Source organism: Anoplolepis gracilipes, chromosome 2, assembly GCF_047496725.1.
Source record: "Anoplolepis gracilipes chromosome 2, ASM4749672v1, whole genome shotgun sequence".
NCBI classification, from domain to species: domain Eukaryota; kingdom Metazoa; phylum Arthropoda; class Insecta; order Hymenoptera; family Formicidae; genus Anoplolepis; species Anoplolepis gracilipes.
The window spans coordinates 9,589,233-9,603,381 of record NC_132971.1 but is presented as its reverse complement, the minus strand read 5'-3'; the positions used below and the strand labels follow the sequence as shown (position 1 = coordinate 9,603,381).

At 32.0% G+C, this 14,149-nt stretch overlaps 1 pseudogene; it reads left to right on the top strand.

The window, feature by feature from the left end:
* The first annotated feature begins 6,283 nt into the window (after positions 1–6,283).
* On the top strand, positions 6,284–9,503 carry LOC140674948 (uncharacterized; annotated as a pseudogene).
* Positions 9,504–14,149: the final 4,646 nt, after the last annotated feature.

Below are 14,149 nucleotides of genomic sequence, written 5' to 3'. Positions count from 1 at the left end.
CATATTCTTCATATCATAATATTTATAACTTTTTTATAACAATATTCATAACATACAAATATGTTTTGCTCTTTGAAAAGATAAGTGCAAATCAAATTTACGATTGTATAATCACATATATGAAATCAATATCAATCGATAAAAAAATAATTTATTTTGAATTATGAATTGTATAAGATGACAGTTGGATATAACTTGGCGAGAATAAGAAGGATTACAAACATACATTTGCAAAAATTGCATATAACATAAATTTAGATTTTGTAATATATAAATGCAATAAAATCATAACTGTAATAAAATAAACTAAAAAAAGTATCTTTATATTCTTGTGGCTTGTCAATATTGCAAATGCATGTTTGCAAAAATATCTTTCTCATTCTTGTATAACTTTCAGATTTGTTATCTCGTATAATTTATAATCCAATTTCAACATGCACTCGATTGATTTTAAATGTGCGATTATACAATTATTTTGATTTATTTTTATCTTTGCAGAGAGTAAAACACATACAAAAAAAATAATTATGTGTCTAATTTATAAATGTATTCATCTGTAACGCTGTATCTCTATAAGCTATGTGTTCGCGATTGTAATAATAAATTGTATGTACCGGAGCCCTCGAGTGCGAATCTCGGAATTGTCGCGCGTATAATCAAAAACCGCGCGTTCAACCTATCGGGAGCTGCGCTTTTGTGCGGGCGCCCACCGCCGGGCTGCCTACCGAGACGATACAAAAGGCTGTATCATGATAACAAATATAAGACTGGACAATATATATATGATTACCAAATATATATATATATAATATATATATATATATATATACATTATATTTAAATATAATGTATATATATATATATATACATATATATATTGTAATCAACCAGTTATGAGATATTTGCTCCGACATCTATGGACAGACACCCTATATATATAATATTTTATATATTCTGAGACAATTTAGTTATACATATATATATATATATATATATATATATATATATATATATTATATTTATATAATAAAATAAATGTATATATATTTATTATATATTTATTTTATATATATTTATTATATGAACTTTATATATATATATATATATATATATATATATATATATAAATATATATATATATATGTGTATATATATAAAGTATCATGTCTAAATAGACACCATGTCTGCAAAAGACACAAAGTAATATATAAATATAGAAATGTAAAAATTATTATATGTGTAACGAGGCACCTCCCGTACTGACAACAGTCTCGTTCCCGAACGACCATTAGTCGGAAGTCCGCAGCCCGGTGACTATCAACTGGGCAAAAGCGGAGGCGCGGTGCGCCCTTTTTTTAGACCTCTAACTCGCGGCCGTTGCAACCAAAGGATCTCGACGAGCGAGAGACTAAGTCCCGCTCGGGTACCGTCCGACCGTCACCGTAAACACCCGAATGGCGACACGGTCTCGATGCTCGCCGGGGCCTCGAACTCCGCCGATCGATCACGGAGAAGCCCGAGGTCGCAACGGCGTTCAAAGTTAAACCTTCCAGAAGAATTACGTTGAATAATTTATGTTACATATGTATAAAAAAATAAAATGTAGTACAATAGGGCCTCAGGCGAAAATCCATATTACAATAACCTAACGCCAGTAGTGAAACCTCGTGAGGTTCTTTTTACATGCACTTTGTAGCAGACTCAAAACCGTACAAATTTAAACTTTTTTGTAACTTCAACCAGTTATGAGATATTTGCTTCGACATCTATGGACAGACACCCTATATATATAATATTTTATATATTCTGAGACAATTTTAGTTATGCATATTATATAATTATATAATAACATACTATTTCTTTATATATATCTATATAATGAATTATGAATATTGCTATAATTTAAAAATTATAAATATTATGATATAATAAAAAATTACATAAATGTATGAAGATAAAGATACATATACAGGGTGTCCCATTTTAAATAATACACTCAAATATCTCTGAAACGGTGCGAAATAAAAAAATTTTTCAAACAAAAGTTGTATGGCTTGAAGGAGGCCATCAGATGGTGGCAATGATTTGACCTTGACATTTTTTTATTAACGTACCGTTTCGAAGATATTTGATTGCATTATTTAAAATGGGACACTCTGTATATACATTTATTGACATATAATTACTAGTTTGATTTTCAATATTCAACTTCTAAATTTATCTTTTATTTTTGGAAAAGAGTGACAAAATGCTTTATTTTTGGAAATAAAAATAATTTGTTTGATTTATTTGAAGACGCGCGGTATAAACAACTGAATCTCGTGAAAATATACATGTATCTATTGCGCGGTGATAACGTGCACGTAACGTGACAACCGTACGCGATAAAATTCAAAAAAGGTTATAACGTCAAATTTATTAATGTTATAGAATTTGATTATTTATATTAGTGTAGTTATAGTGTGTATGTGCATATACGATGGGACGCAAGTACCACGAAAAATGCTTGCCTCTCAATGCTCGCAGGCTTTCGACAAAGAGAGGATGGTTTAAAAAATGAGTACAACATAAATTTTTTATTGTTATATCAAACACACATACACATACGCGCGCGCGCGCGCGCGCGCACGCACGCACGCACGCACGCACGCACGCACGCACACAAATTATAGATGAATCTTTTATTCAGGATCATCTCAAGTCTAGTTCTAGGATTCTGTTCAGCCAATAAGATAGCTGAATGGAATCTGGAAAATTTACTTGAGAAGATGTTGAATGTAAGACCAATCTATGAATTCCAGCTACGCAGAAAGATAAAAAGAAGACAGATGTAGAGAGAGAGAGAGAGAGAGAGAGAGAGAGAGAGAGAGAGAAAGAGAGAGAGAGAATGTCTTTGCAAAAATTATAACGCATATTATTGATCGTATTTATTACTGACAATGAGTACTGGGCATAAAATATCGATGGATATAGATTTAACATTCTTTTTCCCTTTCATCTTTCTTTCTATAACCGTCCCTTTTTGTTTATTACATACGTGCATCTCTATCTGTTTATTATATACGTGCTATGAATAAATGGTTATATATCTACTAATCATAAAGATATTGGAATTCTTTATTTTTTATTTACAATCTGAGCAAACATAATTGATTTATCCTATTCGAATAGAATTGGGATCATTAGAACGACGTCACATTAAAATAATCAAATTTATAATTCAATCATAATTAGGCATACATTTATTATAACTTCATTTGTAATTGTACCTTTTTTAGTGCAGTTGGAAATTTTCTTATTCCTTTTATTGTTTAGATTCCTAGATATAACATATCTTCATACTAATATAATACAAGATTTTAACTATTGATATATAAATTTTAAAGAACTAGATCCTAGAATTCTATTCGAATAAGTTAACAATTATACTTACTCAGATTGAGAATAAAAAATTAAAAATCCAATATCATTATGATTAGTGGACATATAATCATTTATTCACGTATATAGCACGTATGTAATAAACAGATAGGGATGGTTATAGGAAGAAAGATGAGAGAGAAAAAGAATGTATGAGCGAGTATCTGTATATCTTATCGTTTGCACTATTGTGAGATAAATGGTGTAAATAAGAAAAAAAGAGAAATCCATCGATACTTTATGCCCAGTACTCAATAATAAATACAATTGATAATATATTGCTTTATGATTTTTACAAAGACATTTGGTCGCTTATTTGCTCTCTCTCTCTCTCTCTCTCTCTCTCTCTCTCATTATTATTTTTCTCTTATTATTATCATTTATTATTTTTATACATGGTAACCAAAAAAATTTATTGACGGAAAATTATTTTCAATAAAATGTAAAATATATTAAATAACAAATAAATTATTATTATTATTATTCTAAAATTGGATTACAATTTTTAAAATATTTTTTTTTCATAAAAAATAACGAGTTTATAAAAATCTTCAAAAAATGTTTCATTACACGTGATACTTCAGTAATATTCACGTGTTCCTGGAGAATCTTCACACTTTCAGTTTTAGAAATTCTTCAGAAACACATAACTGAAGAAGTAAAAAGCATTACATCTGACATATACATATGATTATTGACCAATTTTTGAAACATTTCAAAGTCATAGTTGAAAAATAATTAAACATTTTTATTAACTTTTATAGTCTAATTCCTGAATAATAAGTTATATTTTATTTTATTTAATAGCGTTTTTTTAAATAATTTTTTTCACCAGAATATCTTTTTGGATTACCCTGTATATCTATAAAAAATGGTTTACTCAAAAATTTGTAAAGGAAGGTATGCATTTGAAGCAGTTTGGAGAGCATGATAGGATCATTGGGTTCATTTTAGATGGAACAATCGATTTCATATCGAGCAAAAAAACATGTTACTATGAGATGTATGCATGATTTCAATATCCCTTTTATCTTCCTTTTTCATGAAAATGAAACTAAGTGTGAAAAAGAAATCAAACAATTCTGGCGTGTTGCTATAACTGCTTGAAATGCATATCCTTCTTTATTGCCAATACTTTGTTACATTATTTTTATATATCATTTTATATGTCATTACTTATATATACATACATTAGCATAAATATACCTTATGATCAAAAAGTACCCGGAATTTGTCAATAAAATGAAAACGGTTCATTTATTCATCGATATTTATTTTATCCCCTTCAAAGTAATCTCCATCGCAAGCAATACACATATTGCAACGCTTCTTCCAATCTTCAAAACACTTTTTATAGGCCGATTTTGGAATCGCCTTCAGCTCTGCGAATTCTCCTTTATCGCCTCAGTCGTCTCAAAACGCTTTCCGCAAAGTGGTAACTTGAGTCGTGGGAACAGGAAAAAGTCACACGGATCCATGTCAGGTGAATATGGAGCTTGCGGAACGGTATTAACGTTGTTTTTGGTCAAATAGTCGCGTACAAGATGCGATGTGTGAGCCGGTGCGTTGTCGTGGTGAAGAAACCATGAGTTGTTTCTGCACAATTCAACGCTTCCGCACATGATATTTTGTTAGAAACACAAAATTTCAGGCAAACTCTTTGCACAACTAAATTCGACATTGCGAAATTCGCAGAATACACCAAACAATGATTTGTTTACAAAACTTTTATGCACAAACTATCCGATAAATGGCGCTCAAAAGTGACATGTAAACAATTGACAGATGTACCAATCTAGAAAAAAAATTATTTTGGCAATATCTCAAGCGCGGTTCGTTTAAATGAGAAATTCCGGGTACTTTTTGATCATAAGGTATACATAAATCGTTTATTATCATCTCTGAAAGATAAGATTACAGTCCTTTGCTTATATCCATATTTTTATAAGTAGTTAGTGCCAGAGGCGATATTCGTGTGCTGGTTGCTGCAAAAATAATGCCAAAGGCGATATTCGTGTGCTGGTTGCTTCAAAAATAATGCCAGAGGCGATATTCGTGTGCTGGTTGCTTCAAAAATAATGCCAGAGGCGATATTCGTGTGCTGGTTGCTTCAAAAATAATGTCAGAGGCAATATTCGTGTGCTGGTTGCTTCAAAAATAATGCCAGAGGCGATATTTGTGTCCTGGTTATTAAAAAAATATTTTATACCAGATGCGGTTTGCATATGCGCTTTGATTTATTAAAAATTATGGCATTATATGTATTGTCCAAACATAATCTATTGTGCCATTTTATTTTTTAGTAATAATTATGTAACAATATAAACGAAGGACTGTACTTATTGTTCAGAGAGTCAAGTTTTACTTTTTTAAAAAGAAATTATGTACGATATATTTTAAAACTATGTATTAAATATATCATATTTTATTTTTATAGCAAGATTTTGCAAAAAATAATTCATTTATTTTTCTTTGCAGGAAGCAGTTGAACAAGTTAGCACGGACACAAGAGAAAAATGACTCCATGAACACAGTGGTTACAAAAGGTACTAGCAAAGAATCTATCGATTGTTATAAATTAGTGGAATTACCTTATACGATGGATTCAGAAATTAGTACCCAGGTAATAAAGTTCATGAAGCCATTAAAGAAAGATATGTTTAATCAAAATGTTGACAGTTGCAATAATAACAATACTTTTGTTATTAATAATAAAGCCCTTCCAAACGCTTCTTGTATCCAAGAAAGCTTGCCTGAAGGCCATCTTATTGTAGACATTGCTATTCAGAACATCAATAACAAATCCATTCGAGAATCAGTGGAATCACTCTCTGATGTGGATTCGGAAATTGATATCAGAGTAATGGAATGCCAAGTAGATAAAGAAAAAAGTAAAAGTACATATAGTAAAAATGTCAAATATTGCGAAGATAGCAATGATTTTGTTATCGATAATGGTCCTTTGGATATGAATCGTATCCAGGAAAATATGCGTGAAGGCCATCGCATTGTCGACTTTTCTTTCATGTGGAATGAAATCCACAGAACTTTTGACAATCATGCGCGAGGAATAGAGTGCCTATTTAAAGATTGGAAACTCGTAAATTCTCGTTGCCGTGGGTTAAAGACGCAGTTTTTTTTCAAGTGCCAAATGTGCAATTATGAAGACAGCGTCTGGTCTGAACCCACAGAGTCAGAAACAATGGACATTAATACGGCTGCTGCAGCGGGAACTATTACAGTTGGAATTGGTTTTGCCCAGCTGCAAGAGCAATGTGCAGCCATGAATGTTCCTTGTATGTCCGAACCATCTTATATTAAATACAGAGAAAATTTAGTTGATGATTTTTAAAAAACAGCCTTAGATAATATGAAAATGGCTGGCGAAGTTGAAAAACAACTCGCTCTTGAGAGAAACGATACTATAAACGGTATTCCGTATATACCTGTTGTAGCAGATGGTAGTTGGATGAAGAGATCATATGATACCGCTTATAACTCTCTTTCCGGTGTTGGAGCTATAATTGGTTACCATATGAAAAAGATTCTCTTCGTTGGTGTTCGTAATAAATTTTGCGCAATATGTGATATGGCAGAGCGAAAAAGTATAAAACCTAGAGTTCACAAATGCTACAAAAATTTTGATCAAAATACAAGCTCCACAAAGATGGAGAGCGATGCAATCGCCGAAGGTTTTAAATATAGCCTCGAAATGTATGGTCTGATTTATAAAACGGTTATTGCCGATGGTGACAGTAGCGTATATCAGACCATTCTTGATAACAGACCATATCGTGAGCAAATGGTGATGGTAAAAAAAATAGAATGCACCAATCATTTGCTTCGCAATTTGTACAAAAAGCTGAAAGCTGTGGCAGAGACGACTCAGTCAAAAACGCAAAGATAGCGTGGCTTTGTACAACTGCGAAATGTAGTGAAAAATAACATTTTAAATATCCGAAAAGAGATAGAAAAAGCAGCAGAGCTACGAAGAAAAGAGGAACAAATACCTCAACATTATAAGGCTATAGAATTGCAAAAAGATATCTTGAGCATTCCTAGCCATGTTTTTGGCGAACATAAGCGATGCGAAGCATGCGGTCGTATATGTAAAGAGAGTGGAGATGAAACAAAAAAAAATTATGTGCCATCTCTGAAATTATACGGTCTATATCAAAAAATAGAAAGTTATCACATACATAAGCGGTTATTCCGAAAGCTTGTTGTTGCATTTCACCAATAATCCTGCAGAATCATTCAATTCGATAATCTGCAAAGAAATTGGTGGAAAGCGTATTAATTTTGGCAAACGAGGCTCTTATGATGCTAGAGTTGCAGGAGCAGTTGTGCAATATAATACACAACAAGTCCTTACGCAATTGCATGAAAACATGTGTAAAGTTGTTCCACCTATTGTCGAGAATCTTGAAAAAAGACGACAAATAAAAGTTGCAAAAACCAGAAAATCTCGAAAGGAACAAGGAAGACAAAAAAAAATTCAAAACAGAGCCAGGAGCAGATCTTCATTATGGTCCGCAATCGCAAAAACCAGATCTTCCATCTAAGGTATTCGAACAACTTCGACAAAACCATTTAGAAAAATTGTTCGAAAATGCGAAAAACTGGCAATAAATCGAATTCGGAACAAGAAATCAAAATGAATCAGAATTATGGTTATCACTAAGACAAGAAATGTTGACGGTATCCAATTTTGGAACCGTATGTCGCATGAGACCGACAACGTCTTGCGCATCAACGGTAAAATCCATTTTATATCCTTCATTCACTGATGCAGCTGTAAAATATGTGACAATGAAAAAATAGCGAGGAAAGAACTAGCCAAAAAATTAAACAAAGAAGTGAAACCTTCCGGATTATTCATCGATATTGAAAATCCATTTTTGGGTGCTTCTCCTGACGGACTTATCAATGAAAATGGTTTAGTGGAAATCAAATGTCCTCTGTTGGCTGAAAATTTAACAGCAGAAAAAGCCATTGAGACATTGTCTTCTTTACAAATTATTTTTGATAAAAAAGATCCATACAAAATGAATCGAAATCACCAATATTATTATCAAATTCAGGGTCAGTTGAATATAACACGACGAGAATATTGCATTTTTGTCATTTGGACTCCAAAAAGCATGAAAATATTACGTATTGATGTAGACAATATTTTTTGGAGATATCAAATACTTCCTTTCTTAACACGCTTCTATAATGAATGCATGCTTCCAGAAATCTTGGACAGTCGTCATAAAAGGCATATGCCTATTAGAAATCCAAGATATATTATAGAAGCTAAAGAAGCAGCAGCACAAAAAAAATTTAGTCGAACAAGTAGACGAAATATAATCGAAAACGAAAATGGCCCAGAAAAGAGGAAAAGATTCAAACCGAACGTTTTGCCATTGGAAGCAACAATAACTGATATTGCTGCTATTACTTTGAGTGAAGAGCAAGATGACGATTTCATCGTTGTTAGTGATTCGAAAAATGAAGAACTAACTGCAGACAATATGGCAAAACAAAAAGAATTTCTAGACAAAGCGATTGCTCCTTTTAATTTAGTAAAGGATAATGTATTACCTATACATAGCAAAATAAACGACGAATCATTGGATCGATTTTTACACGTCGTAAGAAATAAGTCTTGTTTCGAAACACAAAGTGTGTTATATTTGGAATATCCTCACTTAATTGAAGCAAGTGGTAGCGACAAAAGCTTACAAATTATTGGGGGAAACTGCAGTGATCACTGGCGATGTATATTTTTTGACGGTACCAAGCTTCAAGTGTACGACAGTCTACCCGGTTGTACATACAATAAATTGGTACCTAAAGAAAAAAATTACATTCATCGTCGTTATCCACAAATAAGTGCAAGTAATATAATATTTGAAAAGGTTCAAACACAACCTGATGGCACATGTTGTGGAATTTATGCTGCAGCTTTTGCTACAACTATAGCTTTAGGAGAAAATCCTTGTAATGAGAAATATTCTAATCGGGTTGAATATATGAGGCAACATTTTCTAAACATTATAATAGAAAATGAACTATCGGCTTTTTCAAAATGGTAAAAATTCTAATGAATATCTTTGGAAAAAGACGTCTCAATGCAAATGATTCATTTGCAATTAGTCGGAGACGAAAAAAATACATATATTGTGATTGTGTTGTTATGGGAATGTACGCGGTGAAGAGGCCTTCTGTTGTCCATATTTTCAATATACAAATATTGTATAATTCCATGAATATCGCAAATATTGGGTGTTTGCAGGTTGGAGGAGCAATGGAATTACTTGCCTCCTCCCTGGGTAACAATAAAACCCAAAACACTTTCTCAATTTATATCTACCTTGTCGTGGTGAGAAAGCTTTATACTAAAAGGTGTAAAATTATGAAAGCAGTTTTAAATAAATGTGGAAGTGACATTTTATGCCTTTTTCTGTCACCCTTCTCCCTTTGAAAAAAATTCTGCTTTTATCTTTAAAATATATGATCACACACACACACGCACGCACTCACGCACGCACGCACACACGCACGCACACATATAAACATACATATCACTGTATACATATACATATAAAGGATGTCTCATTTGAAATATTGACCTCAAATATTAGTAAAAAATATATTTTACAGAAAAATGTTTTAAACAAAAGTTATTCGGTTCGAAGGAGGCCATAGAATGATGTTATTAGTTTGATCTTGAATAGTCGTTTGAAGGTCACTATCAAATAAATGGAACTCTCTAATATTCTATTGCAGCTTACCTCAAAAGTTTTTTAAAACACTATGATAAAGTATTTTTAATAACTTGTTGAGTAATAAAGCTTGAGAGTTGTAGCAAATATAAAATATCTTTATTTTGGTGTCGTTTTAATCGTAAAAATTTCGTTAATTGATTAAAATTATTTTCAAGCTGATAAAATGCGGAATAAGAAATTTTATTTTTTATAATAAGGTAATATGTGATGCGAAAACCAATTGATAAAGGAGTCCTCGCGAGCGAGACTTCGTTAGCTATCTCGCTTGCTCCTCGTCCGTCCTCGCTCTCTCTACGGCATCGGCGATCTTTTCTTATCTCTACAAATATGAACATTTTATTATATTATATTTATTTAGTATTATATTATATTAATTAATATTATATTAATTATATTAATTATATTGTATTTAATTTAAACATTTTATTTGGGGTCGTTTATTATTTTCAAGCCAATAAAATGCGAAATAAAAATCTAACATTTTATTCAATAAAAGGACGGACGAGCAAGCGAGATAGCTAACGAAGTCCCGCTCGCGAGGACTCCCTTTATCAATTGTTTTTCGCATCACATATTATCTTATTATAAAAAATAAAATTTCTTATTCTGCATTTTATCAGTTTGAAAATAATTTTAATCAGTTAACGAAATTTTTACGATTAAAACGACACCAAACACGACATAAATTGGATAATATTTAGAAATTGTAATTACGATTATATTTCTAATTAAACTTTCTCGATTTACAACTACCTTGTCGTGGTGAGAAAGCTTTATACTAAAAGGTGTAAAATTATGAAAGCAGTTAATAAATGTGGAAGTGGCATTTTGTTATTTTATAACACCTTTCCCCCTTTAAAAAAATTCCGTATATAAACAAACACACACACACATCACTGTAGGCGCGTTCGTGGAGACGCTACGCTAACAGCGTCGTTCTATCTTCGTTCAACTTTTAATGAGTAACAAAGATAGAATGACACTGTTAGCGTTAATAGTGTCTCCCCGAACGCCCTGTATATACAGAATGTCTCATTTGAAATAACGACCTCAAATATAAATACATTTTACCGAAAAATGTTAAACAAAAAATATAATCAAATATTATATCATATTACATATTTATTCATATTTATATTTATTATTTATTCATATTGTATCATAGTGTTTTGAAAAGCTCGAGGTAAGCTGCAATAGAATATTAGAGAGTTCCATTTATGATAGTGACCTTCAAACGACTATTCAAGATCAAACCAATAACATCATTCTATGACATATATATATATATATACACAAGGTGTCCAAGAGCACTTGTGCCATAGAATGATGTTATTGGTTTGATCTTGAATAGTCGTTTGAAGGTCACTATCATAAATGGAACTCTCTAATATATATATAAATTATTTATGCATATATGTATATACATATGCATGGTATGTTAGACACACATACGTGCATACACATATACATATATATTTTTTTCTTTCCCTCTGTATATATATATATACAGTGAGAGACAAAAATATATATGCGTATATGTATGCACGTATGTGTGTGTAATATACTATGCATATATATATATATATATATATATATATATATATATATATATATATATATAGTAAAAAATACACTATGTTGAAATCAGACAACATAGTGTATTTTTTATTGATACATCATTTCATACGCATATGTAAGCGTATGTAAGTATCGATAGTAAAATATAAATATGAGTCTGACTTTTTTACATAATTTGAACTGTTCACATTGACATATATATTTTTTGAACACAATGAGAAATTGTTCTTTATGACATCTATAAAAATAATACATATGTCGATAATGGCGTAATTAAAATTATCGATATTATCGATAATTTTAATTCCGCCGAAATGAGGGCGCTATTCCATCGGAGTTCGACCGTCTGTTTAGGATCCCCTTAATGCTGTATTATTATGGTATCAATCTGATAATATCATGATATATCAGTGTATACCATCAGTGGTATACCATGATAATATCAGAGAGAAGATAGAATAGAGCGCGGGAGCACTGATGCCAGAAAAGTTACGCGGCTCCTGGCTCCATGACGCACACACAAGCGCGTGTAGATGTGAGTTCTGCGCATGCTCGGCGCCACATATACACGGCTCGCGCTTGTGTGCGTCATGTGAGCCGGGAGCCGCGTAACTTTTCTGGCATCACTGCGCGGAAGCCACCTAAAAGAGTATCAAACGATTAAAAAGAGACAAAGTCAAGTGACCTGGCTATCCTTGTCTGTTAGCGCATGCACAGAGAAAAGCGTACAGCAGGATCCGCTTTAAAATATCAAAAACTGCGCATTACGCATGCGCGAATAGACAATGACAGCCAGGTTACTTGATTTTGTCTCTTTCTAATCGTCTGATGTTTCCACTTACACGATTATACCTATGTGGCTCCCGCGCTCTATTCTATCTTCTCTCTGGATAATACAGAGCATTAATTATCGACAGTATTATACCGTGACTTATCAATTGATTTATCGACTGTAGTTATCACGGACTAAGGAAGAGAGGGACTGAGCATAAACTCTAGCAGGGATGCATGTCCACGGCGGGGGGGAGAGGGCGCCATGTTACTTTCCCAGTATCTATAGTAACGTACGTTATGTATACTATAGATATACAGGGTGTCTCATAACTAACGAGCCAACGCTCATAAGCGGGTAGAGCGGGTTAATGAGTAAGTGTACGAACGAATGTGTGCGTATGAGAAAGAGAGAGAGAGAGAAAGAATTGTGTGTATATAACAGGAGACCGTGCGTAATCATCGCGTGTATTTGATCGTAAGAAGGGCCCCGTAATCACAGTGTCGCATGGTGAGTTGCGCCGCCCCTGTCTACCTTCCGTACTTGTCCCGTGATTCGTTAACTATTTTCTTTTATAATTTAAAAACTAAGCTTCAGACAAAATTTTCATAAAAGAAAAATCGTCTCAGAATTAACTCAGGAATACATCCTTGCAAGGACACCTGGGTTGTGCTGAATTACCCTGTATATATATATATATATATATATATATATATATATGTTTTAAAACTAAAATACAATTATTGAATATTAAAAGTACATTACATTTTAATTGAAAGTGAACACTATTAAACATCTTAACTTAAATATATTTAACTAAAATATAGTTTAAACATTAAAATAAAAAAAAACTTGAAATTTTAATAAAAATATGTTAAATTTTTTAAAAAAGGTGCTTTTTTTAATTTTAATACTTAAATTTATATTTTAGTTATATTTCAATTGAAATACTTTAAACAAAATTAATCAGTCTTCTAAAAATTTACAACCAAACATAAAATGCATCTAAATTTCAAACATAATTAAATATATTATTATTTATAATAAGAAAATAAATACTGGTAAGACAACATTAATTAAACATTTGAACGTTAGTTTAACAATTAATAATATATTATTTATCACTTTCTAAACTTTTTCATATTTTTTCAAGATAGGAAGCAGTTCAATCAAACATGTTAATCGAGAAATAGAAGGTATTCTTCTAGAGAACCTTTCAAAATTTGAAGAAATCCTTCAATTTCTGGGTTCAACATTTCTGCTGGTCCACTGTGAGATTCTTGACTCGTGCGTAGTTTTGGACTGGTGCTAGCAGAAGTGCTAGTCAATGTTGCGGTCATAATTCGTATGGTATCAGCCATATCTTTGAGCACATTCATATCTTCATCATTCTTTATTTTCTTCTTTTTAAAAAAATGATCAGGAGGAGGAGTTTGAATTTTTATTTTTTTTTGGGAAGTAATTCTTCTGGTTTTGTAACTGTAGACATTATAAAATAACCTTAAACCGGTTATGTTCCAGCTTCTTTGTATTTTCTAATTTTAAAGCTTTCTTCTTTCTTCTTTCTATGGATACTTTCCGATTCACGCATAATGCGCATGAA